The sequence below is a fragment of the Chionomys nivalis genome, chromosome 6 (assembly GCF_950005125.1).
Source record: "Chionomys nivalis chromosome 6, mChiNiv1.1, whole genome shotgun sequence".
Lineage (NCBI taxonomy): Eukaryota > Metazoa > Chordata > Mammalia > Rodentia > Cricetidae > Chionomys > Chionomys nivalis.
In genome coordinates, this window is record NC_080091.1 from 56,304,362 (window position 1) to 56,310,361 (window position 6,000).

Genomic DNA, 6,000 nt, shown 5'->3' on the forward strand with positions numbered 1-6,000 from the left:
GCAACTCCTGACAAAGTTAAAGTCAATATATTATCCCTATCTCCAAGAGGTTTAGAGTGTTAGCAAAAGTCTGGACTACTGTTTGTTTGTTTGTTTGTTTGTTTGTTTGTTTGTTTTTGTTTGGGGCGGGAGTGGTAAAGTCATTGCCGAATTTTATTTCTAATGGCTTAGGCAATGCGATTTTCTCATCAAAATTGTAATTATCATAAGACATAGTAAGGTGTGGAAAGGTGATAGGACAGAAGAGTGGTTGTAACAGAGGAGAAAGATACTTCTTTGTGGGACACAAGACAAAGGAAATGGCACTTAACAATGAGAGGAAGCAAGGCAGAAATAAACTCAAAATCACTGTGGCAGTAATCATAGCATTTACTAAATGATTGTGGTGTGTGCTAAGGAAAATAAATACCAAATAAACTACCCTACCCAACTTGCATGGTTACAGAGTGGTAGGAACTGAAGCCAATATTTTTTTGGGCCCTCTTGGGGTACAATCCCCACAGCAAAGCATTAAGAGAATGGAAAGTAACAGCAGTGTTTAGGAGTGGGAAGGTTGGGAGATCAGGGTTAGTCAAAGTCACCACCATTGAGCACGGGGACTGTACAGGAAGAGGAAGAGAAACCAGAATAAATGCACTGTCACAGGCTCCCTGTCCCCCATCACCACAGCCAGCCTTTCTGCCTTGGACCTCCAGAACCACAAGCCAAAATAAGCCATTTCGTTAAAAACATACCCATTGTGCTATTAGTCACACTGGTATAGTACAGCAGGCATGCTGGGCTTCCTAAGAGAAAGAGAAGTGCCACTGATTGTTTTAGGAAGTGATCCAAAGAAACCAGTAGAGAAACAAACTGGGCAGTACACCTCCAGGCCAGGAGACTTCAGTTCCATTTGAACCCGCTAGGGGCGGTGTGGTATCTGTCTCAGTGGTATCCTACTCTAAGGGTGAGGTGGTTGGGGTACTGATGCCCAGTTCCCTGGTGGAAAACTCCTACCAGGTGTTGTTACCTCCCTGGCGCATCCTGCCTGCAGCCAGGACAGTGGTGGGGCCTGGCAGCGGAGAGAGGGATCTCAGTCCCTCCGTTGCATGTCTAGTTTTAGGGGCAATGTACCTGGCATATTAAGGGCTGTGAGGATGTGACTGGGGTAGCAACAATATCTGGCCCAGGCATTAAGTTTTCTTATACAAGCCTGGTGAAATGGGAATGGTCACATCTCCCATTTTCCCTAGAAGATACAATAGGACAGTATGGAATGGATCCGCTGTCTCTATTCAGACAGCACTGGGTCCCTGGTTTTCCAGAACCACTTCCCTTCATTTCCATCATCAGCCCAGATAACCTCCCTCCGTATGCTGGGATCCCAATCCAACCTCACAAGCCTCTGCCTTAGATTTTGCAGAGGCCATTGGGAAAGGGTGTTCTTCTGCCAAGAGAGCAGAGGGAGCCTGGAGATGCTCTAGGCTGCATTACTTATTCTCATAAGAAGAACAAATCCCTGCCAGAGTTTAGGGCAGTTGGATCCAGCCCAACCAGAGGCTGAACACTCCCCTGGATTTTTGAGGTGCATAAGATAAGTCAAAAGCAAAAGATAACAAAACAAAACCTTTCTAAGCCCAATTAAGCCCACTTCACAGAATGAAGCAACTCAGCCAATATCACACATCTAGAGAGTGTAGTGCAGTATTCAAGCCCACATAACCTAACTTCTGTGTTGACCAGAATCCCTGTTCTTTACTACCAAGTCTATGGTGGCAATTTGCATACAAGACGTGGCTCAGAGCCACGTCACATTTCTCATGTCCTGTCCCTCACTTGGAGCCTCTTCCCTTTCAAAAGTAATTCCCTCTTAGCTTTGTCTGTACTGTTTCTTCTATCAGATTATCACACTTGTAGTTGTCTTAATCCCCCGGAGGAGGGTTAGTGTGTAGGTTTAAACATAGGGAACTAAGTAAGACCTTTGGTTCTTGTCAAGGGATAGTTATAGACAGTTTGTGTTTTAGTCAGGATCCTTGACTCTTGACTGAAAGTTACAAAAAAAAAATCCCACTAATGCTTGAGCAATAAATATGCAAGGAAATAAATAAGCAAATGTTTCAAGGGACCTTTATTGGCTCAGTTAACTGAGGAAGCTAAGGACAGTGCTCTTCCCAGATGACATTGGTCTGGACAAAATTTTAACTCATGTTGACAACATAATTTTTTGGGTTTTTTAATTTTTATTTCATTTTATTTTATTTTTGCCTTTGACAGGCAAGCACCAACAATGCCTGGCTCACCTCCTTCATCTCCCCTTTTCTATTAGTAGTCCCCAGTAGCACCTGTCTCTTCCCTCCCTCCCCTCCTCTCTCCGACCCTCTTTCTTCACCTGTCTCCCTCCCTTCTCATTCAGGCACAAGTGCTGAAGTTCCAAGTGCCTTTCATTGGTATGCACCTACACAGTCTCAGATTGGTCAGGCTGAGTCCCATGTGCTCCTTACCCGGGCTCACCAAATCAAACGACTGTGTCTGGAGAAGATGTGGGACTCCCCAGAGGAAAACTGGAACAAACATGTTCATCTCAATCCAAAAGAAAGATGAGTCGATACTAAAAAGGAAAAAATGGCAGCAACTGGAGCTACAGAGAAAGCTCACGGGGGTGAACGAGATAGCTGAGTCCTTAGATATGTTTGTGACCAAGCCCGATGATGTGAGTTCAATCCTGAGAACACAAATTAAAAACCAAGGCATGGTAGCATGCCTCTGTAATCAAAGCACAAGGGAGGTAAAGATAGGAGGACTCCTGGGGCTTACTGGTCAACCAACCTAGACAACTTAGGGAATTTCAGGCCAATGAGAAACCTTGTTTCAAAAAACAAGGTAGACAGCTTGTGAGGAATAACATTAAAGGTTGCCTGCATACACACACACACACACACACACACACTTGAATGCCTGCATGCACATCGACATATACATGTACCCTTTCACACGAATGGCAGTTATCCAGAGGACATCCATTATCCATCTACACGGTGGTTGAGATTATCGCAGATACATGACCTCTTTCCTGTCTTTAAAAGGCTCAGTCTAGCCAAGCAGTGGTGACACATGCCTTTAATCCCAGCACACAGAAGGCAGAGGCAGGCCGAGTTCTGTGAGTTCAAGGCCAGCCTAGTCTACAAGAGCTGGTTCCAGGACAGGCACTAAAAGCTACAGAAACCCTGTTTCACAGAAGAAGAAGAAGAAGAAGAAGAAGAAGAAGAAGAAGAAGAAGAAGAAGAAGAAGAAGAAGAAGAAGAAGAAGGAGGAGGAGGAGGAGGAGGAGGAGGAGGAGGAGGAGGAGGAGGAGGAGGAGGAGGAGGAGGACGAGGAGGAGGACGAGGAGGAGGAGGAGGAGGAGGAGGCAGCTCAGATTGTGTTTAGAGTATCCATTGCATGTGCAAACAAAAGAATTGTGTAATAATAAAGAATGAAGCTGTAACTTGGATATAAACTGCACAGATGCACTTTGAATACATTAAGCAGAAAGTCTTGGAGAAGCTGTACAATTTATGGAAGGACAATAGACATGGATAATGCAAATGGGAACAAAGCTACGAGAGACCAAACTTGTGTGACACAGGATCTGACACCAGCACCTCTGCCATCCTCTGTCCTGGAAGGGAGGGAACCCTGGCCATCTTGTCTGCTAGAAGATAAGATCATTCTGAGCTTAGCAGTCTATGTCTTCTGCCTATGTTTCTCAAGACAGTAGGTTTTCTTGGGAGTACCTTGATGTCGTAGTTGACTTTGACTCTCAACTTGACACATCCTAGAGTCACCTGGGAAAGTAGTCTCAATTGAAGGACTACCCAGATCTGGTTAGCCTGTGTCTGCCTGTGTCTGTGCCTTTGTCTGTGTCTGTGTCATCTGTGTCTGTGGGGAGTTGTCTTCATGTAGGAAGGTCTTGCTCCCTGGGCAGCTAGTCTTGAGCTGTGTAAGAAAGCTAATTAAGCATTAGCCTATGAGCCAACCAGCTAGCAACTAGCATCCAGCTAGCAACAAGCATCCAGCTAGCAACAAGCATCCTACGTGACTCCTGCTGTACCTTAATTGTGAGTGAATTCTGTCAAGGGAGGTAATGCTGGGTGGAGTGATGAGTTGTCCCACCTTTGGGTTCTTGCCTTCACTTCCTTCAGTGATGGGTTGTGATTCAAAAGTGTAAGATGAAATAAACCCTTTTCTCCCCTAAGCTGCTTTGATAGTGGTATTTGTCACAGCAACAGAATGTAACTAAAACACTTGGTCACATGATCTATCCTGAAAAGGCGTCTGGGAAGTGGAATTTTTGCTTTCAGGTCTCTATGTGCTTTGAGCTAATTGGGAGAATGCGGAAATGGAGAGGAGTAAGTGAATTTGCAGTGTTTATTTTACAGTAGACTACAGCATCCACCAACGAGAAGATGGTGGCTGGGCCTAACATCCAATAGCCTGACTTTATGTCAGCATTTTCTATGCGAGAGGACCTAGATAACAGAGACGTGAAATGGCCAAAGAAGCCACCCTGGCTAAGCCTAGAAGTTCTGGAGGCCATATGAAGAGAGCTGTCAGCAGAAGGTGGCAGGATAGCAGAAGTGAGGACCGTGTTTCAGGGAAGGCTTGACACTGCCTCCTCCATATGTATATCAAGGACCCCCCCCCTCCAACTACTCAGTCACACAGAGAAGGCCCCCTTTCCCTCCCGCCCTGAACTTACAGTAGAGGCCTAGCAGGTCTTCTCCATGCATGCTTGCCCTCTAGCATGCATTCTTCACCGTGCAGAGAGGACTGTCTTTCCCAGCATGTATGGAATCATAGCTTCCCTTTAAAAGCTTTCATTGATCTTTGGATCAAAATTTTCATCTGAAAAATGACACCAATTCCTTCCGTTTAGTTGTCTGTCCCCTACTTCTAGCCTGTCTGATATGGCTTCCCATAATCCTACACAGCCCCTTAAAGAAATGTAAAGTCCCTAGGATAGGATTCCAGCCACATGCCTATTGGCTCTCAAGAACTTTTTCCCATGTCTCCCATGCCCCAGGTGGCCTGAGGGCAGCCAGCACACTGAAATTCCCAGTGATGCTGTTCTCCCTGGGGTATGACTCGTACTTGTATTTGCTCTGCCTGAAACAACCTTCCTACCCTGTCCTGACGGCCTGCAAACCCCTTCGCAGGCTCCAGCTTTGAAGCCACCTTCCTGGGGCAGGTCTTTGCACTGGCCCAGGAGGCTACCCTTGTGTCTCACATCCCCCATTCATGCAGTTTCCTGCAAGCTGAGCTCCACACCTTGGGTGTCCGCATTTAGTTCAGGACCTGCTCAATACAAGTTGACTGGAAAAGACTGTATAAACCTCTAAAAGAACACGAAGGAAAAAAGCAATCCCCTACACAGAGAGCAGCAATAAAGAAAGTGTGTTCTACTACCACCTTGGGACCTCAATTAATGTGCTTTTCTCCTCGTGAGTCCTTGCTTCAAACAAACAGAATCTGACAGGCTGAATTAAATCATTTATCTTTCTAGTTCTCTGCGTTGGTTCTAACACTAGTGTAAAAGCCCTGATATTTCATAAGAAAGTGGCAAAAACAGGAGCTCAGACCCAGGACCTTGACTTTTATCTGGTTGTGTGCTCTATAAATACAGATAATATGGGAGAAAGCGTTTGTATTCAATGCAACTGCTACCCAGGCAGAATTAAATACCAAGTTACTACAGATGGTGGTGGTGGTGGTGGTATGTGGTGGTGGTGGTATGTGGTGGTGGTGTGTGTGTGTGCGCATGCAAATAAGAGCAGGAAGAGGCCAGAGGTCGGTCCTCAGGAGAAGTCCACCTTTTTAAAGACAGTGTCCCTCCGTGTTCTGGAACTAACCGAGTAGACTAGGCTGGCTGTCCAGAAAGCTCCTGGAGCCTCCTGTCTCCGCTTCAACACTAAAACTACAAATGGGTGTCGCCATGCTCAGATTTTCTAGACATAGGATCTGGGGATTGAACCCAGGTCCTTG